We start from the raw sequence: 27,325 nt of genomic DNA, 5'->3' as shown, positions 1-27,325 counted from the left end.
AGGCCGGTAAACAAGAGAGCAGATTTGGATTTGCTTTGAATCCCAGCTCCATACATTGTGCAAGTGGAGTGGAATTTCTGCTCCCAATGAGCTTCTTGTGGCTCAACAGCGCAGCCTGTGTGTGAAAGAGGAAAATGCAGGCGCGGGCTGCTGAGCAAAGCTGGATATTGGCAACAATTTCATTTATATTTGACTGTGCACCAGGGAAAGCCTAATGATGGCTTCATTACTGCATTGTTTGGAAAATCATGTTTTTTATGTTTGAATATTGCTTCTCATGGGATTGTATTTCTCCTATCATTGTGTATTGTAATGTATTATTAAGAGAAAACATATTTAAGAAAGAAAGGAATATAGGTGAATGCATAGGAAATATAGCTAGATGGAAAGAAGAGGAAAAAGAATAAAAGAAAAAAAGAAAAGAGGAAAACGAAAAGAAAAGGAAGAGGAAAAAGAAATGGAAAGGTAGATAGATAGATAGAATATTAGTATAATTATTAAACAGGATATATATAGTGCCAACATATAACACAGCACTGTACAATAAATAGGGGTTGCAAATGACAGACGAATACAGACAGTGACATGGAAGAAGAGGATCCTGCCCTAAAGAGCTTCCAATCTATATAGATAGATCTGAACAATGATTGGATTAAAAAGAAGACTGATTGAAAATGATTGAACAGGTGAGGGGAGAAAGAAGATGGGGGGTCCTCAGCAAAAAATGAAACCATAAAAATAATAATAATAATATATGACAGATATGATATATATATAACACACACATATACACACATTTATACATACACACAGAGCTAGAGACAAAGGTAGAAACATCTATAGAGCCATGGGGGTCATATCCGTAGAATAATATATATATGAATGTACATGATCTACATTATGATGTCAGGTAACCCAGATTCATTATTTCATCCCAATAAAGAATACAAGCAGCATGTTAGGAGTTGCAGTTTATGCCCTCCTAACATTGCTGCTTTTGCAATGGGCTTTAAATGTATTTTCTACAACATCCAGTTACCCCGGAAATAATTTAAAGTATATAATAAATCAGAGAACAATGCACCTTTCACTTCTCTATTGCTGACACAGAACAACTTCTGATTGGCCAATATTAGAAGAATAAAAAGAAGACCCCTTCACACGGAGCTGACCGGTATGAAGTCGCCCTATTACCGGTGCTCTAAAATCATTTATATCAATGGCCGTGATGAGTCTGTAATGAATCCGATGACCCATCTATGGTCAAAGCTTTGTATTTATTATATTTAGTTTAGATTAATTATTATTAATAATAATAATCAGTATTTATATAGCACCTACATATTACGCGGTGATGTACAATAAATAGGGGTTACACAGACAGATACAAACATGGACACAGGAGGAGGAAAGGACCTTATTCCCTATTTCCAGAAATATTTGTGAATTTTTATGGTTTGATATAAAAAGAAGCTGCAACTTGTTTCTAGTTATGATACAATACGATTTCTTTTGTTTAGATAAAAATGTATAACGTTGAGCTGAGTGACTTCAAGTTTGCTGTATGTTCAACAATTGCCATATTTTTAGTAAAATATTTTATTGAACCCCTTCAGCCTTTTAGAAACGGTCATTTGTAGTCTCCATGAGAAAGCTGACAATGCAGGAGAAGAATTAGGACAGAGGGAGAAAGGGTTGTCACCCGAAATCAGAAAATTAAAAAGTGTTGCAGATAAAAAAAAAAAATTATACATTTATATCTTAACTTGATGATGTATTTTGCAATTATCTTAACACGATATAGAATATATATTTATATGACATTTTAGTGGTTGGCTTTACATTCATTTTTCTACATTTTTGTTGTATATAAGTTGTGAAATTTTACACACAAATATAGAAAATATACAAGTTACTGTCTATGTCTCTCTGTATATGGAGGATGTGATTTGTCTGTAACCTGACGTATGGACTGCTGAGATAAAAGCAATATGGAAGTATCACTGTGCTCTATCAGATTGAGCAGAAGACATTGAGAGCCAAACTGTAAAGCACAACCGCTATGTTCTAGATTTGGGGTTTCTCTAGCTTTGGAGAACCCTTTAAAAAACTTTCAAGTCTTCAGGGAACCCCTTCTATAATTGCTATATCCACAGCTCACAGTATATTAGTGTGGTGGTCAGTGGGAAGAATTCCTCTTACATTGCTGGCCAGTGGGAAGAATGTCACCCTTACAGTTAGCCATTGGTGTCACTTAAAATTTTCTTTGCACAAGGAACCCCTAGCGCCCTCTGGAGGAACCCTGGTTGAGAAACTGTACTAGTAAGTAGAGCCTATAAACGAATAATAAATGCACGACAATAACGTAATTTCCATGTCATCGCCACCTTCACATATAAATAATTTTTTATACAGTACACAGATTTAGAGTTCCCCTTTGCCATCATAGTTATATCAAACGGTTCCTGTTAAGGAATTTTGGGATTGATCAGGGACAACAGCAATGGTCATGTGACCACTAAAACATCAACAACATGGAGATTATCCTGAAAAAATTAGAGCCAAGTTTTACTTCCAGTTCAATAAATTCAAGGTGAATCTAAGGTGAATTGAAGGGGAAATCAGCAGATGACTGTGTTGGTTCCTTGGCTTCAGTGCTTATCTTATATACTTTCCACACCACGGAGCCAGAAAAAGAATGTAATCTGATCTGCACATGTGTTCCCGGCGAGTGAAACATGCGCGGAAATCAAGGTGGTCACATGACCAGAGTGTGGGTGTGTCTGGGAATCCCTCTCCTTTATGAGAAGCAGAGGTTCCCAGACCATGAACATAAAGAAGTAGGGTGGACTGGTGAAGGATATCAATGCCAAACCCTAAGTTGTGTTTTCCATGTGAATCTCAGGGCTAAATTAATTAGGTTAGAAGAGCTCCAGGGATGAGGTAGGTGTCATTTCAGGCAGTACACCTACCTCAGCTCTCCATCCCTAGATTATTGGAGCTGCAGTCTCTCCTACATCCAGAACTAGTTGTGAGCCACAAAAAACATCTAACGGACTAACAAACATCTTGGTATTTCTTTCCATGTGAACAGGAAGTGGTGGCAATAACGATGTAGCAAATCAACAGCACCAATATCCCAAAGGATGGGAAAAAAGTAAACCGGTGAAAATAATTCTTGCAGAGTGGAATCTTTCAAAATCCCAGAACAAAAAATGCAATGATTGGTCCTGCCAATGAAACAAATTTTGGTAGCATATCAGTGCTGTTGATCTGCTGCATCACTATTGCCACTACTTCCTGTTAACATGGAAAGAAATATCTGTTAACATGGAAAGTAATGTCTGTATTTGTGGTAATACAGCTACGGGTAGTTTGCATCCGATACCTGGGTGATAGGGCAAAACATTGTCACCCTATAACAGGTGCCCGAACAGGCAGGAGCATTAGGAACCAATTCACCAGCAATGAAATTTCATTAAAGCTTTTATATAGATGTAACCCTGTTAGACCCTATAGATGGTCAATGCGTTGGATTTCACAATTAGGATGTATGCATGCTGTTTCTATCACAGGATCTATGTCCACCGGATCTTCTTTTTTTATTGCATTTCAAAGCTTGGACATTTGGACTAATTTGCTTACTGGACTTTAGAAACTTTATTTTTGCACCTGTTGCAGACGTTTAGGCAATTTACTGCTTGTTCTTGTTTCACTATTGTTTTGTTTTTCTTATGAAAATAAAGAATGTTTAAAAAAAATATTTATATAAATTTTAGTGATTGGGCTTGCTTAGATCTGTATAAAAAAGTACAAAAAGCTTATGTTCAGATAAATATAAAATCTTATGTATTCAGGAGGAACCTGCAACACAACCAAGGACTGAGATAGATCTGGGTCTGAAGTCTGCTGTCTCAGATTGATGCTGAACAGAGTGACCTGAAAATCTTCCATATTCACTCAGGTGCTTGGGGCCGATTTATTGAATCTTCCATATTCACCTATGATAGAAGCTTGGGGCCTATTTATTGAATCTTCCATATTTACCCAGAATAGTTACTTGGGGCCAAATTGCCAGCAACCTCCCAGACGTCAAGTCGCCTCTATGGGCCAGTAATGCGAGGCACTGCAGATTTTGTTATGTGTCTGAGGACAAAAGGCGAGAAGCAAGCAGGAGCCAACCCCGCTCAGCTTATACCCTTTTGTTTGCCATCTTGACTAGGGATTGCACCTTGGGTGCCGCAGTTCAAGCGTAAAAACACTCAGTGAACTACATTATATAGTGTTCCAGTGACCCTGCAAATCCTTCAACCAACTGGCACCGCTGCTGCTTCTGCAGATAAAGCCGAATTATTGCAAGGATCTGCGTCTTTCTTTCTTATTTTTTTGCCCCCTTAAACTGATTAAAATTAAGCCATAAAACACGTGACAAAAGAATTAGCACATTTAGAGAAGGGGCTGTATCCCAGATGCCATTTTTGTTGCGCTGGAGCGCCTGATCGGTACGCGGCTGAAATTCTAATGACTTTCTGGGGCGTTTGATGTTGGTTATGAAAAGGCCGAGCTGGGCGTTTGTGGAGAAGGTAGATACGGAGGAGCCGTGATTGAGGACGCGGTGGCATCGCCTCTGTTTTTCCGATAGGATCGGTGTCATTTTCCTCTCAAACGATAAGGCGCCACGCTGACTGAGCGCGATTAGGGGAAAAGAAATGATTAGAAAATTCATTTTTTTTTTTTAGTATTGAACAGGGTTGGCGATAAACAGTGAAGCCCTGAGGAACCAAGTTTGTTTTTCCTTAAAGAAATATGGCAATATAACAAAAAATATATAAAAAACCTCACAAATTAAAATATGCAAAAAACATGCGCAGAATGACCAACAAAAACAATTATTTAAAAATATTGCAATGTGCAAGCGGTAAAATAAATAAATAAATAAATAACAGTCTATCCGTCTTTAACGCTGATTGTACCATCATGATAAGGCAAATCAGGTGTCATAATATCTTCCCTATCGCCCGCATTATCTCGCTCTTCCTCCTGCACTTCTGATGGGGTGGGGGGGATACTAGAGTATGGCGTTCCAGGCTGCAGGGAAAACACGGCAAAAATAAAAGCTGGCGTCCTTCTGAAGCTTGAAGATGCCTAATGCTCGGAGGAAGAGCATAAAACAAATATTGATTTCTTTTTTTTTTTGGCAGAGTGACGTTTCTGTATCTAAGAGTTGCTGGGAGAATATTTTGGAGTAAAGCAGATTAGGGGTATCATTGTCATTGCGTGTTTAGTATCTTAGACAGTTCATCATCCTCAGGTCAGCAATTCCTTTTTGCCTTGTAAAACAAGATCCTTTTCTTTTTCTTTTTTTAGGGGGATGGAACTGTGAGCGGTTTAGGGATCGGTAACTGGGATAAAGATTCTTTAACCTTTCAGCACAAGTGTGCAGCCCGCTGCCATTAGCATGTAAAAGGCTCCGGGGGTGACGGTAGAACAGAGGATCTTTTGCTACGATCACCGTGGGGTAACATCCCAAAGAAAAGAAAATTTCTGTTACTAAGATGAGAACGAGAATATGTAGATGGATGGGAAAGAATAAAGTATCTTTATTTAATTGTACACTTTGGAAACTGAAGCTATATAATATGAAGAGGGTGCACAATGGTTTTTTTTTCAGTGATAATTTTGGAGCACTGAACTCTAAAGAAGCTGTTAAATGACTTGGTTCATGTTCCTGAATTGTGATATTTACACAAAGATCAGATTTATCATCTCTTTCTATTGTAATATTATCAATGCAAGAATTTGAGAGACTTTTCTAACATTACAAGTGTAGTCTGGAAACATATTGGTTCAATCTGTTTCTTGTTCTAAAGTCTGGCCTGTAGAGTTTTCTATCTTGTGTAATATTCCTTGCAAACATTGAGACGTATATGATATACAATATCAATAATAAGCCATACTGCACCATTGCTGCTCTATACATTGCAGGGTTGGGTCTCAAGGTTTAATATAAAGAAAGCAGCTTTTGACATGTTAGCCTGGTGAAAGTCTGCAAGTGCCAGGGTTGTCCTGCATACATCTAACAGCAAAAATAAGAATTTATTAAATACAAATGTGGAAAAAACTGACTATATATATAGAATGGTGGATGAATTTTGTTTTAGATAGAATCATTGAATGACTGTCACCTGATCATAACATTTCTTTGGACTGCAAGGTGACCGCATGGTGAACAAATTCCGGTAACCTTGCAGTGAAAGTGTCTTTTTTAACATTCTTTATTTATGAATTTAATAAAGGGGAATAGGGTAAAGTGAAACAGATACAAAGTTAACATGCATAGCATGAGTCCCAGGTAGAAACACGGGTACGGGGGGGGGGGGTCAATAGGCCAGGAACAGTAAAACATACAAATGACAAAAGTTAAATATTTCACCAAGGGCGAAGTACCAAGCAGAGCTACAACCTAAACAGCTTAAGGGTGCGTCATACAATAGGCATGTTATTTAAGGATGGATGGGATATAGTAAGGTATCATTCGTCTGCCTAGCCTAGTAGACATAAACAGTCTACCTGGGAATTCGGGTAAACTTGTGGTAATGGTATTGCTTACATATCCTCCACCAATACACCGGTGTTGGCTGCACGGACATTCGCAAGATCTGTCCAGATGAAGCCAGCACCCCGTGTGTAGCAGCTGTAGGGCCAAATAATTAACATCAACAATAAGTGACTCGGTACCATAGAGTCACAATTCCCTAGCTACTAAGGTGCATTCAATCCAAGTAAGGCTGTGAAAGTTTTGATGTCACCCAAGTCAACCTGAGACAAGTAGGCTACAAATATTGGGCTCCTGAAGGCAATTTGTAGCCTCTGACTGAATATTTAAGGGCAGAGATGACAGATGTAGCAAAGACTCGGCTTTACTGTCCAGGCTTCTAACAGCCTAGGTTTTATATTTCTAGAACTTAAAGCCACCAAACAGAAGTGCTTTTTCATTTAATACTTGTGCTCATTCCATAAATTTGTTGAAAAGTTGCTTAGCATAGGGGTGCTGGGTTCACTCCACCTACAAGGATGCCATATAGAAACAGAGAATTTGACCTGCCGATTCTGTTCTTATCAGTGTGCCCTTTACAATGCAACACAATAGGTCTGATGTATTAAAGCTCTCCATGGCTAGAGAGAATACATTCAAAAGTGAAGCTGGGTGATCACTGGATTTCTTCAAAGTCATTTGCTATTTGCTAGCAAATGTTTAAAATCCTGAACCAGATCCAGGTTTGATAGATCACCCAGCTTTACTGATGAAAGTGTATACTCCAGCCTTGGAGAGCTTTAATAAACCAGGCCCATTGTTGTAGAAGTCTGAGTACTGCCAATCTTGGCCAGCAGAAAGGGCAAAATTAAGAGAACCCTTCAGATGAATAGAAAAGATGGCAGCCACATGGTCATCATATTGGTCTATTATTCTTACCGACGACAAGAGTAAATATAAACAAATATGGATTACTGGGGTGAAGCAATGTCCAAACAATTTCTGTTCCTTGCATTTTTAAATTATTAGAAAACCTATTAACTCAGAGTAGAATTGGGGATTGTTAGTGGACCTTCAGCCATTTTTGGTTTATTGTTGTAGATAGAATGGAGAAGGTTTTTTGGGAGTCTGTATATCTCATCTGTTCCTCTCTTGACAACCAGATTGGAAGCCATGGCAATGACACCAGAATAGAATTCTGATGGCATTAGTGTTGCTAGCAGGTTATTATAGAGATTTATATAGCACCAACATTATAATGCCGCGCTGTACATTAAAATAGGGGTTGCAAATGACAAAAACAGACAATGACACAGGAGGAGGAGAGGACCCTGGCCTGAACGTTTAATATTATACCAAAGTCCTGCCATTTCAAGGTGAGGAAGCTGTGGTACAACCACTTAGCTTTCCAAGGTACCAACACTTGGCGATAGATCCCTGGCAATTGTAAACTTTTAGAACCAATCTACATATCCAATCCCTTTTAAACCAGGGTCGGGCTCCTTTTGAAGCTCCATCTGGCAACCATAGCTCTGCTTTTTTTTTTTTTTTTTTGAAGTTAAAAAAAAAAAAAAACTGAAACCCCCTTTTAATTTGATCACAGCTTCAGATTGGGAAGCCCTGAACAGTTTTAAAATAGAAATAAGAGGATAATTCTCCTGTCACGTCATCGTAGGGTTGTCACTATGATAGCTGGAAAAAAAAAAAGAAAATAGTAAAAAGGAAAAATGAGCTTGCAAACATTAACTAATTGCAAAGGAAAAAAAAGCTTAAAGCTTTATTAATCTGAGATCAGTCAGATAAAACGATTCCTCCCCCCCCACCCCATGACACAACAGCACATTTGAGCATTTAAGCACGGGTTTAATTTGAGCACGCGACTGCTTTACGTTGAGAACCGCCGAGCTAGAGAACATTGTCGGGGGTTTTGACATAGACGGATGTTTTGACAGGAGAACAGTACCTAAGCTAGTGCTAGATCACAGTGTACCAGTTAGAAGAGCACCGACGCGCCCATTGGCACAGCAAGACTCAAAGCTTCAAAAGGACGCATTTTTCCCTCTTTTTTTTTTTCCCTTCCCCTTTCCAGAACTCTTCTCTTTCTAGTAAATCTGTAACCGTAATGTTCTGTCTCTCAATGCCGCCATCAAAAATCAAAACACTTTAAAACAAATTGATGTACTCTTTAATATAGTCATCACATCATCACAGGACTGATGCACCCTGCGTGGGGACGGCCAAGGGGATGCAAGGCGTGCAGCAAAGTCTTTGTTGGCTTTCTTCAATGCTTTAAATAAAAAAAAAAGGAATGACAATTGAGATATTGCCGACGCTGATTGACAGGAGGTAATCAGCTTATCTTGGTGCTAATAAAGTTGATAGCCTGTGGAGCTGGGGGATATCAGCAGAGGAAAGAGAACTTCCAGTAGCCAATGCCTCCGGGGCTGGCGCTGGGAATATCTGCTTATCTAGAACTGTGGAATACACTTCCCAATGGACGCTTTCAAATGTCATCAAGCCATGCGTTCTGCAACCTGAAACCGCATTGCGAGTGCCCGTGGGCGCTGGTGTAATGACGAGGCTTGCATCAATATGGGAAAAAAAAAAAGAAATATAATATTTTGGGTGATACATGTGAGATGTTAACCTGAGGTGCTTGACAGATAATAAATCACTATCGTTGGTAGCAGTCTTGTTGATCTGTTATGGCTCAGTTATGTAAAAGGGAAATTGACAAAGGAGGCGGCCCATTATCTGAAACCGAGACCACTTTCTGGCCGTAAGTTTCAGAGCTAAAGCAGATCTATCATCTAAATCTAGTAGGATAGATAACCCTTTTATACAAGGTCAAAATTTGTTTGACTCCCTCCCCTTCTGTCTTTAACGTTGTGTTAGCAAACACTGAATGGCAGTGCAGAGCCTCCTGGGATACCTATGTCATGTATGCCAGGGGGCTCCGGACTGCTCCTTCTGCATATGTGCAGAAGAGGATTTTTAAGGCACTAAATGAAATTGCCGATCGCACGTTTGTGCATTGAAGAGGATATGCCACCCGATCTTGCGTCTGTGCGGTGCAAGTTCAGGTGACATAGCCTGAAAAAGATGGCATTGGCCAGATCTCCTACACTTCTGGATGAAGGAGAATTCCAGGACGGCGCAGGACCGAATCCAGGTATGGGGGGATCGGGGACGCTTTAAATCTGAACTCCAGAAAGATTTAAACAACACAAATGAATGCAACTCGGAAAAAAAAGTAATTTTTTTAAATGCAGCCTGAATGTGACCTGGTTTTAGCTACTTGTGGTCCCTATTCATCTGGCTTGAATGTCAGAAAAAGCATTGCTAGTATTTGTAATGGGATATGTCATTGGTATGTTTGGCTGGAGGTCTGCTTTAAAGCTTGACATATATATATATATATAAAGCTTAACAGCAAGGATATACTGAATACAATACTTAGCATTCTGGCCTTTGCAGCCTGCGCTGGGCCCCAGGTTCAAATCTTGGCCAGGACACTATCTGCATGGAGTTTGCAGGTTATCCCCGTGTTTGCATGGGTTTCCTCGCACATTTCAAAAACATGCAGTTAGGTCAACTTGTATAAAAGACATTTGACTATGGTAGGGTCATTGTAAGGGACTGTAAGCCCCTTTGAGGGACAGTTAGTGACAAGACTGATTTTTGTACAGCTCTGCATAATATGTCAGCGCTATATAAATACTGTATAATAATATTAATTGTCACTATACATAATTGTGCAATTTTCTGCGCTATGGGGAAAGACCCAGCAGGTTCACCCCCTACAGGCTCCCTGCAGAATTACAGGTAACTTCCCGTGTAGAAGCAAAGAATTTGTAAGAGTTGCTGGTTTACTGCACATACAAAAAAAAAAAAAAGGGACAGCGATAAGATTGCCCATGACTATTTTGTTTAGAAAATATTTGTTTTAGCTTTCAAAATTGCTTATCAGCTAATCGGCTCAGGAATACCAATAGAGAGATCTTTACATTTTCTGTGAGTGATTGTCTATGATGGGGACCTAATCTCCCTTTAAGAGTGGAAGTTGATGCCCCATAGATAAGAGGTAACAGTGCTGTAATAATGGTGTGAAGATCCTACTGATGAAGTTTATAAGAGGAACAACAATCTACTAAGTGATACAGCCAACCCAATGAAAGCTTACATTAAAGCGGTCTATCACCAAAATGTTGACTACATAAAAGGGTAGACAACCATCCGCAGTGAGGTAGTTTCTCTTTTTTTATTCTCACCTTTTACAGCAGCTTCGTCACCCGATCACACTGCGCAGTGCAAGATCAGGAGACGAAGGCAGAAGCTAGAAGATGGAGAAAGAAGATGGCACAAAGTTCCGCTTTAAATTTCACTAATATTTCCATTTAGGGTGGACAACCGTTATAAAAAGTGCCGATCTCTCTCTATTTATAGCGGGCTATGTCAACTGATCTTGTGCCTGTGCAAGCCCAGAGACAGAAGAAGAACGAAGATGGTCTAAGATGGCGGGCCTTGTTGTTGGTTCACCAGTTGGCTTTCTTTACACCACAATTGCTAGGTAATGACCACTACATTATGGAGACCGGCAGGTTTATGGGATGCTCTAACCCAGTTGTGTAGCAATCACAATATGACCGTTGTCAAAGATGCTCAAAACCCTTCACATCTGTTAATTCCAACACATCTCCCTTAGGAACGTACTGTTCTCCAGGTATCTAATATAAATTAGTACGTTCCCCAGGTATCTAATATAAATTACCCCTTGACAGGTGCCATTGTAACCATAGCATGTTAATCCCTTGTGGGTGGTTTTATTGTTTTGACTGATCAGTGTACGTTTGCTGAAGGGTAAGGTTGAGACGGTCCCTGTGAATATCATATAAAGGGAAGGGTAGTTTTCGGGCCACAAAAACCTTCCCAAAATGTGGTCATCAGGCCATTAGATAAACATTCAGCTCCAGGGGTTACATATAATGTGTTCCTTGACAAATAATGTCCAAAATAACTATTATACCTCCTGGCCATCAGCCTTAGGAATGGGAAAATGATAGAACTTCACACTGTTCTAAGAAACACCTACTAGCAACCTCTGGAGGAACCTTCCATGGAACCTAGGTTGGGAACATTGTGTTAGATAACGTTGGGTGTCTTCCAAAGAGGAAATAATGCAGGCTATGACTTGCTGTAGCTTTTAATGGATATTGTGGGAAGTACACAGTATGAAATAAAATCAGTGTATGCAGTATTCACCCCAAAAATTGTTTTAGGCTGAGTAGGAAGAAGCTGTAGGCGGGTTGTGGCCCTTGTACTGTGACACAACTTTTTAATACCCACCCTAAATCTGGTGGTCTGGGGAGTAAGCATTAGCAGTCCAGCATTATAGCTGTGTAAGACTAAGGTCTCTATATATGTTGTTTTGGTGACCACTGTCATTGGGTCAAGAAGAAGAACTGACATCATCACATACACACACATTATGTATATTAAAAACATTCAGAAGAGGCTGGTTTTATTTATTATTATTAGCAGTAACAGGTCACAAATGAAGGAAGTAGAATTCCACTAGTAGAAGTTTGCAGTGTGGCCATTTCACTAGTACGGAACTGTCTCTGTCTTTAGAAAAAAAAAACCCTAAAGTTATTAACAAGCAGCAAAACAAAGACAGAGACGCATTTCAAAAAACTGAAGTGTTGCTGTAGCAATTTGCAAATTAGCAATTAAGATTTGACTTCCGTTCAATCCAATAGTAGAAGCCATCGATCTGGGGAGATAATGCCTGCAAGGGTCAATACATGATCTCAGGGGTCAGCTAATCCACACATAGCGCTTGTAAAGAAATGATTACTCTTAGCTGAGCCTTCGGTGTGTATCCTGCCTGACCTCTGACCCGAGGCGATCTATATGCAGACACTACCAGTGTATACTGGAGAGCATCCAGGGAGCCTCGTCAAGCCCAGAAGCCAAAATGGATGAAGTGTTCAGCCCGGTACAAAGTATCTACTGACACTGCAGCTCGGCAAGGAGGTCATTGCCGTTTTTGTTAAGGAGCCTTCAAGTTGACAATCAAAACTGAACAAAGATCATTGGGCCCACATCAAATAAAGGTGAATAACACTACCCTGCTCGTTTAAACAAAACCACTTGATTTCTGTCCTAAAAGAGTCCAACCTGGACCCGTCAATTATACATAAACAACAAGCTGTCAAACCCATGTTTTCTGGGTTACATCTGACCCCTCTGCTTCCTTTTTGTGGATTATTCTTTCTTATAAATTATGCAAGAAATATTTTATGGCCTTCAGCATTTATAAGAAGGCTTCTTTAAAATGAATATCTGTAATAAACAACTAGAATCTTGCACAATAGTAGCAATACCAATCCAACATCTCAACTTTCCTATCACAATATAATAATGGAAGGTAAAGGATGACCTTTTTTGCCAGGTACATGACTGAATGCCAATGCACCGGTCATGTGATCACAGCTAGCCAGGTCTGGGGCACGGAAATTCAGTGCCTGAACTCCATTTCCCTTCATGTCATCTATGCTTACCTACCTAGTAAGTAGAACTCCAAATCTGTAAATCTGCTTCTGTGATAGAAAGCTCCCGCTTATAACATTATAATTATGGGATAGCAAAGGAGAAGAGATGGGCTCCTGATGGGACCAACACCACTTTTATAATAGAATATTTGCCAACGTATGTGCCTATACAGGTTAGTAATCATTACAAACCTGCTTTGCAATCTTGTTGCCTGACTAGCTTTTAGCTTAAGTTTATATAGTGCTGATATATTACATAGTGTTGTACAAAGTCCAAAGTCCATAGCTGTACCTCAAAGGGGCTCACAATCTAATATCTACATCAGTCACATGTCTTTAACAGTCTAAGGCTAATTTTTGAGGGAAAGACAACCTAACTGCTTGTTTTTGGAATGTGGAAGGAAACTGGAGTACCCGGGAGGAAACCCACGCAAACACAGGGAGAACCTGCAAACTCCATGCAGATAGTGTACAGGCCAAGAGTCAAACATGGGGCCCAGCACTGCAAAGGCCATCATGCCAATCTCTGTGCCAATGTGCTCAGAGTAGAAGTCATTTTTGAACAAATAATATCAGACTCTGTTATATTAGTTTCTGATTCAATAGCTAAGCATGCGGTAACATCAGTCCTACACCTGCCTACTCCATCATGCTCAAGATTTTCAGAGCCATATTAGAAGAGAGGTAGTTTCTCGTTGTTTGAAAGTGTTCTATTTTTTTCTTCATTAATCCGACGCGATTGCAGCTTTTTTTGTTCCTGATCCACAATGGGAGAGTAGAAAGCTTAGTTAAAGGTGAAATATTATACTATTCCTTTAATCTCAGCAGCTTCCTTTGCATACTCACCATCCCCGGGTATGAATATGCAAATGGAATGGCCGTAAAATAATGTAATATCCTCATTCGCAGTCCCAGAATGCTAACCAGTCAAGATAGTATTTCCTTTTTCTAGACAAATTGTACGGTTGCTGGAGACAGAATTGCGCACTTTAAGGTGCCGAGGGTACCGGAGTGATGTACTCGAATGTGCGGCCCTGCGCTTGTCCTTTTGATATTGTCTTAAACTTGGAGCGTGTGCCTCTTCAATAGAAATTATTTTTTAATGCTCCTTTTGTTCTTCGGTGCAAATGGGAGACAACATTGTTTCCTAACAGAAAGTGCAGCTCGTTCTTCAAACGCTGCGAGTACAAGAAGAAAAGGCGCGTTTGTGAAAACCCAGATGTGGCGGGTAATACAGGGGAGGCAACTGGTACAGACAGTCCTGACCCTGCTGTGAAATCAAGCTGAGGCCCCGACAAAGACAAGGCTGTCAATATTCTTACCAACATCAGGCCAGAACCGAAACGCTGAGACCAGAGAGATATCAAAGCCTGGAAACACAATTTGCAGAAAGGGGAAATTATTTTAAAAGAATGGAATACAACTACAAGTGTTTCATTGGGTAATTGGATGCCCGGGCTTCTTGAGAGTTACTTGAAATATAAAAACTGAAATTGGTGGTTGAGGTTGCCAGAAAATAAAAAAAAAAAAAAAAAAAAAAAAAAAAAAAAAAAAAAAAGGAAAAAGCCTTTTTTTAATGTTAAACCTTAAAGGGTCATTCCATACACAGAAGTGAGAGTTACTTGAAATATAAAAACTGAAATTGGTGGTTGAGGTTGCCAGAAAAAAAAAAAAAAAAAAAAAAACAGAACACCAGGGGGGAATCTGTCATGTAGACAGGGACTCCTTGTAAACCTTAAAGGGTCATTCCATACACAGAAGTGACATTAAAGTTACTACTGGAGCCTGCTGAGCTAAGTCAGCCCCCGGCTATTTATAAGTCTCGGGTGCCCTCATTCCTGTCTCGACTGATGTCCATCTGGGAGTTTTGGGTTCACCTCCTTCCTGTGTGTTCCATTCCTCCTGTTCACTTATCCATAATTTAAAAAAGAAAGAGCTAAAACACAATACATCACCATAAATGCTGCCAAAAAACATAATAATATATAAAAACATAATAATAATATAAATAAAGTACAATAAAACAACACTCCACTGGCTATCGAGTCAAAACAGTACATATTGTACTTGGGAATCCACCACTGATGAAACAACAACACCAAACCACCTTCAAATGCAAAACTGCATCAATGCCACCACCTTTCCAATGGAAGCTCACTGTATGATGTAGACAGGAAACTTAATAGCACCAAAAAATATAATAACACTAAGATTGAGATCCATAGTTCCTACTGTTTTCAAATGTTGTGCAAAGGACTATCACTGTTCTCCCCTGCCCGTTAGCTGGGCAAACCAGGCGGCATTTTCAGTAACCAAACGGTTGTTTTGAGGTGGTTATTGAAATGTTTGCTCATAGTACAGCTTCTTCCCACCCAGCTAAAAACAAATTCAGAGAATATTGCACTTTTTCTTCCTCAAGATATTTATTAACATACAGTACCAAAAGTACTTCAAGGCCCCCTTTAGCTGGGCGCAGCGCCCAGCACTTTTTTAGTAACCACTGAGCAAATGTTATATTAAAAAAAAAAAAAAACTCAATAGTGAAAAACTCATTTTTGGAGCACATTCAGCAAAGAATATAGATCCAATTCATGTTAAGGATAAAATCTTTATTTTCCACGATACAGAAAAAATAAAAACCCAGCTGGGATAGTGGGAGCCGCTCATACTGGGCACAACAAGAATACAGAATCAATAAATTAGCATTCAACAGTGAAATAATCTTTGAGTAATCTAACCCCTTAATCTGACATTCTGTGGATACCTAGGACAGGGACCCCTTTCTAAGCTGTGGGCTGTCGCAGAGGAGTATTAAAGGGAAGCTCCAATAAAGACAGCTGTTCCTGCAAAGATTGTCTGGAAGGGGATTTTTATAAACATATACTTTTTTTATTGAAGATGATAATATAACATAGGCAAGGTGTATTTCAGCAAGCATAAGGTCAGCATGTATATGCCGGGAAGATTCCATAGAAAAATGTTTAAGGTATTTGAAATTAGATACAAGTGTGTTGAATGCTTGTGTTTACTTTTTGTACATTAGCCCAATACTATACTGGGCTTCCATTGCTTTTACTTTTTGTCCTATAAACATAACAAAGTCAGAAGAAATTTCTAAAAAGTGAAAAAGCCAAGAAGACCATTCTTCCATGTTAGATTTCTCCTATGACTCCCACTATATACCTGTTGCAACTTCGTTAGGGGAAGCATAGGAGAAATCCAATATGGAAGGATAGACCTCCTGCCTACTGATTTATCTCACTTTGTGGAGATTTTTCTCTGACTTTCAGTTATGATTACAGGCAAAAAGTAATAAGAAAGCATTAAAATAATACACAGATGGGTTAAAAATTGGATGGATTTGAACTATTCCCTACTTTTGGATATACTTTAATATTCACCAAGGGGTTATTTATTTTCAACAGAAACATTTTCATTATATATATATTTCAACAGAAACATTTTCATTATATATATATATATATATATATATATATATATATATATATATATATATATATATATATATACACACATACACACAGCGTTCACGCCTCTTTTAGAAAGGTGCACCACCCAGCAATTTTTAGTAACTACCTGGCTGCTTTTGGGTGGTTATTGAAGAGATGGGTCACAATACAGGAGCTGACTACCGCCTACAGAATATTACCACCCAGCTTAAAATTTTTTCTGGGTTGAACAATATATATATGGAACAGTATTATTAATTCAAGACAAAGAAAAAACTACGACTCGGCTGCGGCTCATATTCTATGCTATAAATATTATACCTTTTTATTACTCTGAATCTAACATTTTCTGGTAACAATACCCGAGAACACACCCATTGACCTCTACCTCTATACCTTTTACCGTAGAGTATGAAATATTCACAAGTTACCCTGGTTTTTTTTTTTTACTGGCACAAAGAAACAAAGAGAGAAAAGAGAATTTGTCTGTTACACAGCCACATCAAGAACGCTGCTCTTTGCCAGCAAACATTTGAAACGCATTGTTTCAAACAATGATACTAAAAGCCAGAGGTATTACTCCTTGATGTAGTCCTGAAAACACGGCGTCTCCTCGTAAAGGCCTGCAACGACAACTTGAAGAGAGAGGAGAGGTGTTCTCCCACAAAGGGCAGTTATCACAGAAGTGGTGCATGTAACCGCTTCACACCTACGGAATGCTGGTTGTTGTGTTGTGATCGGAAATGGGATTAAAAGCAAATCATCTCAGTGCAGAAAGTAGAAAGAATCCCTCTTGGAAGATGTCAAAGATGAAACGGAACCAGGTATTGTGCGCGGAGACAGAACATATCTCGGATATAAAAAAAAAGTGCTTAAAGTTACATTGTTCATTAGAGAGTGTAAGAAAAGAATGGAGAAGTGTGGTGCCCGCAGGTCTATGACAAGGATTTACAATATAGCTGTCAGGGTTAGAGTAGACTGCGTGAGTCACTAGCGCTTAACGTGGGCTCCCCTGAGGCGCCCGGGAAGGATCTTCCTTTCTTTATTGGAAACCTTTGCAGGAAGGCTTGGGTTCCCCTGCAGGATTCATCCAGATCTTGGCCCTCAAAAGCCCCACACATGCAAGAAGATATCAGAAACTCTTATGTTAAAGTCAGAAATTTTTCCTGTACAAAGAAAGTGGAGAAAGCTGGGTTTTTTTTAGGCAGTGCATATTTATATTTGTATGATTAATATATTATACACAGTTAGTGAAATATTAATCCCCATTAATATTTAATGGAGTAAAGGACCAAGATACTAGACAATAAAGATCCCTGAATCAGTTAGATGATGGTCAGGTTAACGTCCTATGACCCGACACGTTTGACATGCGGTTTCCTCATTTGCTACCATCTGACCTGGAGACCATGCCAATTACTCTTGAACACCTTGGACTCCACTTGTTTCCTTTAAAGTTCAGGACGTAATCAATGAGATTACCAAATATCTTGGATTGCACTTGTTTTCATTAGAGAATGTTAAGGATGTAATCCATAAGGTCAATGAGTCATAAGGTTCTTAACAAATCACCTGAGAAAGCCACATGGCGAAACGCCTGACCACCATCGTTAACCTGACCACCATCTAAATAATTCTTGGGATTTAATTTCTCTAGTGCTGATCTCATACATGTGTAGTGAGATTGGACATTTTATTTTTTACATTTACAAAAGAAACGGTCACACGATCTCGCAATCAAAATTGTGTGACATAGATGGAGGAAGAAGATGTAGAAGATGGCAGCTTCCTCAGCAACGGGATGAAGAAAGAAACCAGGGTGGCGTGGAACCGAATCAAGGGCAGTGTTTAACCCAGAATTTTAACGAAATATTCATGATCTTCACAGGGCGCCGCCATCTTCTTTCTTCTCCTCCAGTAGGTAGTTAAGCAGAAGCAGAAGAAGACGGACTAAGATGGTGGCGTCTACTGGTTCCTCTGTGCTGGACTGAGGAAAGATTCCAGGATGGCGCACAACCACATGAAATCCAATTGTGGACAGACCGGGGGCTCCACATAAGTAAAGGTGTCATTTTTTTTTTTCCGATACAATCATTTATACAACTTTTTACGTTTTCTTTTACATTTTCTTTTCCAATATTGATGATATCATTTTTTATTATTTTGATGGAGTGCTTTATAACTTTCTTTTCACTACCTATCCCCCTGAAGAAGTAGTTTCATCCGCAAACTGCGTCAGTAAAGATTTATGCTAGCCTATTTTTAGTAAGCTCTGTCAAAGTCATCAAATTTTATCTTTGTCCATGCATTTTATGAATTTTATTTACAGTTGTGTTTTATAGAAACTGTTTGGAATAAAAATTGAAAACATTTTTATTAAGTGGCTATGCCAGGAATACCCTACTTTTTCTTTCAATACCTATATTACCGAGTATAAAGCCCTGGTCAGCACCAGTATTCACCAGACACCAAGCTCCCAATCTAAGGCCACAGTCTTCACCTACAGCAAGCCCCAGGAGACTGGTTGTGTCTCCCAGCAAACAGTTGCCCCCAGCACATAGGATGGCATCTGGGGATGGGCTGGCAGCGGAACAGGGACCCACAGATTAAGCAGGACAAGGACTACAAGGCAAAGCCAAAGTCATACATGGGTGATCAGTCCACCAAATGAGGTACAGAAGGATTAGGCACAGGCAGAGTCTGGGTCACAGGTAGATGTTGGGCCTGGCTGCGTGTATTCGATAAGTCAGGGTCAGCTACAGTAAATCACACAAGAAACTCTCAAGCACAGATCAGCCCTGCTAATCGCTACAATAGGCACTGGAATCTGAGAGCACAGAAGCTATAAGAACCCACTAGCCAATGGCAGCACAAGATTGATTAGGAACCATTTTGCTAATCAGCTGAAGAGCTCTAAATTCCCTTCAGCTGTGCAGGGGATGCCAAGAGAGAAAACAACACAGACAAAAGGGAAACAAGGAAGCTGCAACCGCAGAGCACTAATTCCGAAAACTCCTTTGCTACTGCAAGCGCTGTCGCGGAGGGAATAGGCCAAGCACCCTTTACTTTGGTGGGACACCGGCCGGGAGTGTCGGCCTGATGAGATTATCCTAACACTGAGAAGATATTGTTATTTTTGTCTTTTTTCATTTTTAGGGATATGGCTTTCCTGATATTTTACAATAATTTTTTAGAGGACACATACCCGTATTTATTTTTTAATATTTTTAGCAGAAAGTTCTGCTTGAACAGTAAACGGTATAAAAATGTTAACCTAGGAAAGTCTATAAAACAAGATATAATAGAAAAAAAAGGCACGCAGCGGGAAAAGAAGTTTCCGAACACGAAGGAGGAATTAAACTATTAAATGCCATGCTCAACAAAGCGTTAGACATGCCACAGGCGAGCTGTGAAATGTGCACCATCTTGCTTCCCCCAAAAACCTGTACAAAATCCTCATTTTTTTCTACGTGTGTCCCTGACAGCTGGGGTTGTCACTCAAAAAGAAGAAAGTGCTAAAGTGTCATTGAGGAGTGATTAGGATTGGGGAATATAGGTCATATTAACATAAATTCTCAGTTCATGCCGCTGATTCACTGCACATAGGCGGTCGCCAAGAGTATAAACTTAAGTGAACACGCTTGGGGCTCTTGACTGATAATTCTGAAGAGAGCAGGGTTGTGGGAGTCATTCCATTTCCTTATTAAATATCTTATGTTATATAAGTCACAGACATGAGCAGAAACTTGTAATACATATTTGTGTCAAGGGGTGCTAGATCTGTGAAACAAATGATTTGCTGCACTGAAAAATTGTTCAAAATCGATTTGTGGAACTGTGGAGAAAATGGAATCAAAGCAATCAATGCAGAGCCATTCCTAATAGGAGAGGGAACTTTAGGTAGACAAATATTAGGAGTCCAAAAAAAGTAAAATCATGGGGTCACCCAGATGCAAAAATGAGTACAAGTCTAATAGGCATTAATTAGCAACAATGCTGAAACTTTATGAACAATATAGCAGTATCAGTTGCTATGGTGCAAAAACATTTCAGGACTCCATACAGCACTGTGGTATATGTCAGAGCTATATAAATGAATAATAATAGTGTGTGACTGTGGGGGCACATTAGAGTGTCAGCTCCTCTGGACAGAGACAGATGGGACTGGCTCAGTGTTCTCTGTACAGCACTGTGGTATATGTCAGAGCTATATTAATGTATAATAATAATGTGTGACTGTGGGGGCCAATTCAATGTCACTGTAAGCTCCTCTAGCATAGACACAATTGGAAATGGTTGTGTATTACTTCAGAATTATATTACCATGAAAAGTAAGCATTTCTGCAAACCAGCAATCAGATCAAAAAAAAAAAAAAGAAAGAAAGAATATATACTATTTTTTTTCATATTTGATCAGATCTGACAGTGTGAAAGCCTCATTGTCGGTGACTTGAAATGTATCTTCGCCATCCGGCGTCAAATCGGTTTGGGTCTCGTGTGATTAATTATCGACACCCGGATATAGTTGGGTACATGGCCCACGCTCCCCTTGGAAAGGCTGGATCGGTCCAGCTCAGCGGGAATATAAATATTGTTCTCGTCCTTCTCACTTACAATTTCCCGGCAAGGCACAGATTCTTTTTCCTCCCATCATAGCGACCTTTGAAATGAGAAACCTACCATGCTGTTACCTGTCAGATGTAGTTTTTCTATCACAATCCGGCTAGATTTTTTTTTTCCTTTTTCCGTGCGCGTGTGTTACTTCAGACGATGGTGCGATGGGAGGGAACCTCGAAGGCCATCTTTGAAAACTGGTTTCAAAGTTAGGGGAGAAATGAAAGAAAGGAGAAGGAGGCGTGCTCTTTACAGCAAAGGCTCGGCAATGTACTACGGCTGGGACTGAAGTTAAACATAGGAACAGTCCAGTAGGCATTTTAACAGAACTGCACAGCCAGTGTCTGGAGTGAGCTCGTACACTGCTGGGCGCTGCCCATTAACTGCCAACAACTTCTCTGATGGCCTCGGGCAACCTCTGACTGGCAGGATGGGCTGAAACGTGTAGTCCCTCAAAATGTCACTGAACGTAGGATTCCACCTCTGAACTTCTTTTCTTTTATGAAGTGGAAGTAAACCAATTCCTAAAATTTCATAAAAAGCTTGTTCTTTTTTTTTTTGTTGTTGTTTGCAGTCTTTTTACAGAGAGAAGTTTCTGTTAAAATTAAATAAGTTCAAGATAAATTTCAAGATAAATTTAAAAAAAAGGTGTGCAAACAACTACGGATTCGCTGACTATACAAACAACTAACACTCCTGGTCCGCAGAGCAAGTCGTTGCTGAACAAGGATTAAAAATAATTTCTACCTGTGAATTAAGATGTAAAAATCCCATCAGCTTTCTGCGGCATTGCGGTGGCTGTCAAATGACAACTATCTGCAGCTCTGCTTTGACTGTAACATGACAGCTCTGTGCAGCTCTGTTGTGGCTGTAAAATGACAGCTTTCTGCGGCTGTAAAGTGACAGCTTTCTGCAGCTTTGCTGTGGCTGTAAAATGACAGCTTTCTGCAGCTCTGCTGGACAACTTTCTAGACAGATATTGTTTCTATCTTGTGTTCTAAAATAAAATAAAAAGAAGTAATTAAAGTGCTCTCCACAAAAACACTAATTTTATGATTACCCCAGAGTAGCCCTACAAACATAAAAGCAGCAATGCAATATGTCCATATGTACATTGCAAATATTGACAAGCAACCTGACCATCCGACCTACATGAGCTTTTTGGACACCCCCTTGAAATATTTTGGACATAATCATGGAGTGTCCATGCAATCCTCTATTCTTCTTTATAGGTCTTCCGCAAGATATTACAGAGTGCCTTTGGGAAGTTGTACACATTTAGATGAAAGTACATTTAGGAGGTGAAGTCTTGATGTTAATCTGCCTCCCAAAAAGGCTTTTGAAATCACTTTTTTATGCTTCTTCAGAGGCATTTGAAGAGCATTTTAGGGATTGTGTTAAATCAAGGTAAGTTTCGATCTGAAGAAGCAGATTACTACTGCAAAACGCGTTACCATTATTCATTGTGGGCCTTCACAATTATCTTATATGGATGTTTAGGAATGTCATCGGACTATTTTAGCAGAGAACCACTGGAACCCCTTAATTTGCAAACTTGTGAAGCAAAGGACATCAGATGAATTTTGTTTTTAAAATGCCTTATACTGGTAAAATTGACATCATTTAAGGGTTTGGGAATATTTTCACCCTTATGAAGAGGAACTTTAATATTTCCTTTTTCTATGTGTTTAATCTTGGTGTGTTATGGTTTTCTTTATGTATTTTTTTGGATTTTTTGATTTAATAAAGAGTTTAGTAACATTCTACAATAGAAAACCCCAATAAGCATTATGGGGGTGCATATATGTCACTATGAGGTCATTTTTTAGATGCTGTAGGATAAGCAGCACCATCCACTGGAAACAAGTGAACTCCATCAATTAGAGAGGTGTCAACATTGTTTCTCAACCAGGGTTCCTCCAGAGGTTGCTGGGGGTTTCAATGAGCAGTTTGGACCTCTCAGGTCAGTTTAGCTGACACCAATGATTTTTTGGCTATCTAAAAGGATGACATTCTTCCCAATGAACAGCAATGTAAGAGACATTCCTCCCACTGACCACCACGCTAATATACTGTGAGCTGTGAATATAGTAATTATAGAAGGGGCCCCTGAAAGCTATTAAAGGGTTCCTGCATGGTAATGAGGTTGAGAAACACTCTGCGTCAACATACATTTGGCAATTTACACAAGCTGTCTAGAGAAAGACAACTAACATTTCAAGAAAGTAGACTTAAAACATCAGGGCATGGTGGGTGAATCTTTCTAGAATTGTTCCTTACATATCATTCACATACAGCCGGGGCAGCCTTTTTTACATATATGTGTTTATTACCAAGTCACACACCATTTGGCCTTTCAAACAGTCTGAACTTTGGGTGACACGGACTCAATATAAGAAATCTTTGCTCAGTGGAGCTCCGGTTGGGTTGACAGCCAGTTCATATTGCAAACATCACCTTACTGCGCAACTAAAAGATTTTTGCTGTTTGTGATGTTTCCAAACTTTTTAATTTCCTTGGACCGGTTCTCTTTACACTACCATCTATATGCGGATGACACTCAAATCTATTTGTCTGCCCCTGACTTGTCTTCTTCAGTCCTGGAAAAGGTTTCATGCTACCTGACATATGCCTAACTGTTAACAACATTGTTATTCATCCCTCCCCTCAGGCACGTTGTGTTGGTGTCACCCTCGATTCTGCCCTCTCATTTACCCCCCATATTCAGAACATTTCCAGGTCCTCTCACTTTCACCTGTGCAACATCTCCAAAATCCGCCCCTACCTGTCCCCAGAGACCACCAAACTCCTTGTACACGCTCTTATCATCTCTCATCTGGACTACTGTAACCTCCTCCTCTCTGGTATTCCACTAACCCGACTCTCTCCCCTACAATCTATTATTAAGACTGCAGCCAGACTTATCCTACCTACTCCATACACAGCCTTCTCATTGCTCGTCTTTTGCTGCCTCTCTTTGTTGTTCTCTCCATTGGCTTCCATTTCACCTTAGAATCAAGTTCAAGCTCCTGTGCTTTGCCTTCAAATCTCTCCTCAATTCTTGTCCCACTTACCTTTCTGACCTGATAGAAAAATACCCCCCTAATTGCTCTCTTCGCTCCTCCAATGAACTACTAATTACTTCCTCACTCATAACCTAATCACATTCATGGCTCCAAGAGTTTTTTAGAGCTGCCCCGACTCTCTGGAATGGTTTTCCTCATCTTATTCTGCTTGCTCCTTATTTCTGGTCATTTAAGAGCACTCAAAACCCAACGCTTTACCCTCATCTACCCGTCTTCTTCTGTCTCCTAAATCCTCACTACTTACCCATCATTCCATATCCCCCCTCCTATTGCGTGAGACTTCCCCCACCTCCTAGATTGTAAGCTCTTCAGGGCAGGGTCCTCTCCTCCTCCTGTGTCACTGTCTTTATCTGTCTGTCATTTGCAACCCCTTTTTAGTGTACAACGCTGCATATTATGTTGGCGCTATATAGATAATATTTATATTTATGTTTAATAATAATTTCCATGTCACAACAGAATTCTCATTTGTCCAACATGGCAATAATTTCCCCCAATCAGTACCAGCTTGTCCACCTCAGTATGTTGTGCCTTGAGGGCTAGCTTGTTCACCTCAAGGTTCAACACGTTCCTTCAGATGTGGTCCGCATTGCTTCACAGTGGTGACTGGAGATTGAATTTTCTATCGGCTTGAACATGCCTGGCTATTTTCCTCTCAACCAATCTACCACTAAATAGACAGTCACAATTACCTGGACTTGTTCTGTAGTATTGAAGATGCCAGACTACCCGGATTAATATCGAATCATTTTCAGCATTATGGGGAAAAAAAAGTTAAATTTAACAACACCGCCAGCACCAACCTTTCCAAAGCCAAAGTCTTGTGAATCACGCATCCATACCAATGTTGGGTTGAGGAACCTTTTGACCAGTCTTGACCAATTTCTGTTGGGTATTTGTATTAACAAGCAGCTAATGAGTGTTCACCTGGTCAGACAAGCTGAAATTGCTGGCATTCAGACTTAGAACATCAATCTACGGTCAGCAATGAAGTAAACATAAACAGAGTATGCGACGCGTCTACACAAAATGAAATTTATTCATCCAAAGTTGATCTTTGTTCCATCTCGGCAGCAGCAGCAGGTCAGGGAATTAGCCTCTACCAGAACCCTATTTGTTAAGTCAAGTAGGGTCATCCCAAATGCTAATTGTCAGAGACAAATAAATGAGCTGGATTTGCACTGTGTAATATTTTTTTTTCTGTAATTACAGACAGAGATCACATACTGAAGCAGTTACAGAGTATAATGTGTACAGTCATCAGCCAGCTCCATACAATCATCTGTGTGCCTGCGGTGGAAGAAGATCTGATGTGACTCCCCTCCACCCATCCCGCCCGCCTACGTATAAACTATTTTAAACGATAAATCATCGCTTACTTCATGTTTTCTCTGAGACGACACATAACAGATCTTAATAAGGAGAAGGAAAGTTTTCACAGCAAAAGCTCCTTCGCTCAAAGAGAACCTGTAAAAAACCCAATCAACTTTTCTTTTAATATTCAACCCTATAGATTAGTGTACTGGAATGTTAGAATAAAGCGGACCTAAACTCGACCCTTTTATATAAAGTAAAAATTGCATTTATTTTTTTTTTTCTAAGTGCAGTGTTTCTGTCTTGATTGTTTTGACATTCCACCCGGGAGGCTCTTGGCTGCTCTTTTTGCGCATGCCCGATCGTGAGCATGTGCAAAAGGAGCAGATTCTTTATTGTGAGAAAAAAATTGCAGATCATGGGGACTCTGGCCTTTGCGGTGCTGGGTCCCAGGTTCGAATCTCGGCCAGGGCACTATCTGCATGGAGTTCGCAAATTCTCCCCATGTTTGTGTGGGTTTTCTTCGATGCTCCTGTTTCCTCCCACATTCCAAAACCATGTGGTTAGGTTGATTGGCTTCCCCCTAAAATTGGCCTTAGACTGTGATAATGATATATGACTGAGGTAGGGACATTAGATTGTGAGCCCCCTTGAGGGAAAAATAGCAACATGACTATGGACTTTGTACAGTGCTGCGTAATATGTTGGCACTATATAAATACTGGATGATAATATTAATATTCTGCACTCTTTTTCCCAATCTACATCACCCGATCTTACACCTGCACAGTGCTGGATCAGGTGATGCACGAATAAGAACCTGGAAAGAGAGTGAAGAAAATGGCAGCCCCCGGCACAAGAATGACACCGAGACAACGTGGGACCCAAACTAATAAAGTTCACGATGGATCAACGAATCTGCGTGCTTAAAGGTAAGTGTGTTTTTTTATTATTTTACTTTAGTTCCACTTTAATAATCTTTGTAAGCAGGAAAAAAGGGTAACACTGCTGAGGTTTGTCAACCGGTGTTTATAATGTGTATAAGATTTTATAACCAAAACTCTAAACTGTTAAAGTGAATAAAACATCTAAATATAAACAAATATATGTTTTCTGTTCGGCATACAATAGAAAATGTTTTGATAAATGAAAAGAAAAAAAAAAAAGAACACCTGCTGATGATATCAGAAATTTTCAGCTGCCGTATATCCTGTGTGATTACAGACTACTGAATATTTGGCCTTTGTGCGTGGCAGAGGTTGTGTAGTTCAGCAGAGAACACTGGGCATTACAGACAACACTCCACAAAACCCTGCATGTTGTCAGCTGAGAACATTTTTGGCAGATCAAGAGGAATTTTTCTGAACTTGCAGAGTCTTTAAATGGATTCAAACAAAGTTATCATTTGGATGCATATGTAGATGTACTGGGTATTCCAAACAAAGTTTTGGAGTTCAGTTTTAAGTTTTATGTTGATCTTTAGGTTACTATTTCTCTACATGCTGCAGCCATGCAGATGCAAAGAGAAGAGGAGGAACATCCCAAGATCAGCGGGAGCTCCTGTCAACGTATTTGGGTGGCCTGACTTTTTATCCAATCTGTTAGATTTATTGATGAAGTTTCTATGTGCAGATGATACCTTACTAAGTGTTTTGTAGGTGATGTGTACAGCCAAAAAGTGCTGTTTAAAAAAAAGGAACCACAGAAAGTGGGACACAATATTAGTATCAAGCTGTACATGCAAAGTACCAT

The 27,325-nt window shown here is 39.7% G+C and overlaps 1 protein-coding gene across 3 annotated transcripts in view; it reads right to left on the bottom strand.

Annotated features, from left to right (window-relative positions):
- Nucleotides 1-27,325, bottom strand: part of VTI1A (vesicle transport through interaction with t-SNAREs 1A) — a 190,219-nt gene that overhangs the window by 132,715 nt on the left and 30,179 nt on the right. The window lies entirely within an intron of this gene.

This window comes from Pyxicephalus adspersus, chromosome 10 (genome assembly GCF_032062135.1).
Source record: "Pyxicephalus adspersus chromosome 10, UCB_Pads_2.0, whole genome shotgun sequence".
Taxonomy (NCBI): domain Eukaryota; kingdom Metazoa; phylum Chordata; class Amphibia; order Anura; family Pyxicephalidae; genus Pyxicephalus; species Pyxicephalus adspersus.
Note: the sequence above shows the minus strand (reverse complement) of the source record. Positions and strands in the feature narration are given on the sequence as shown.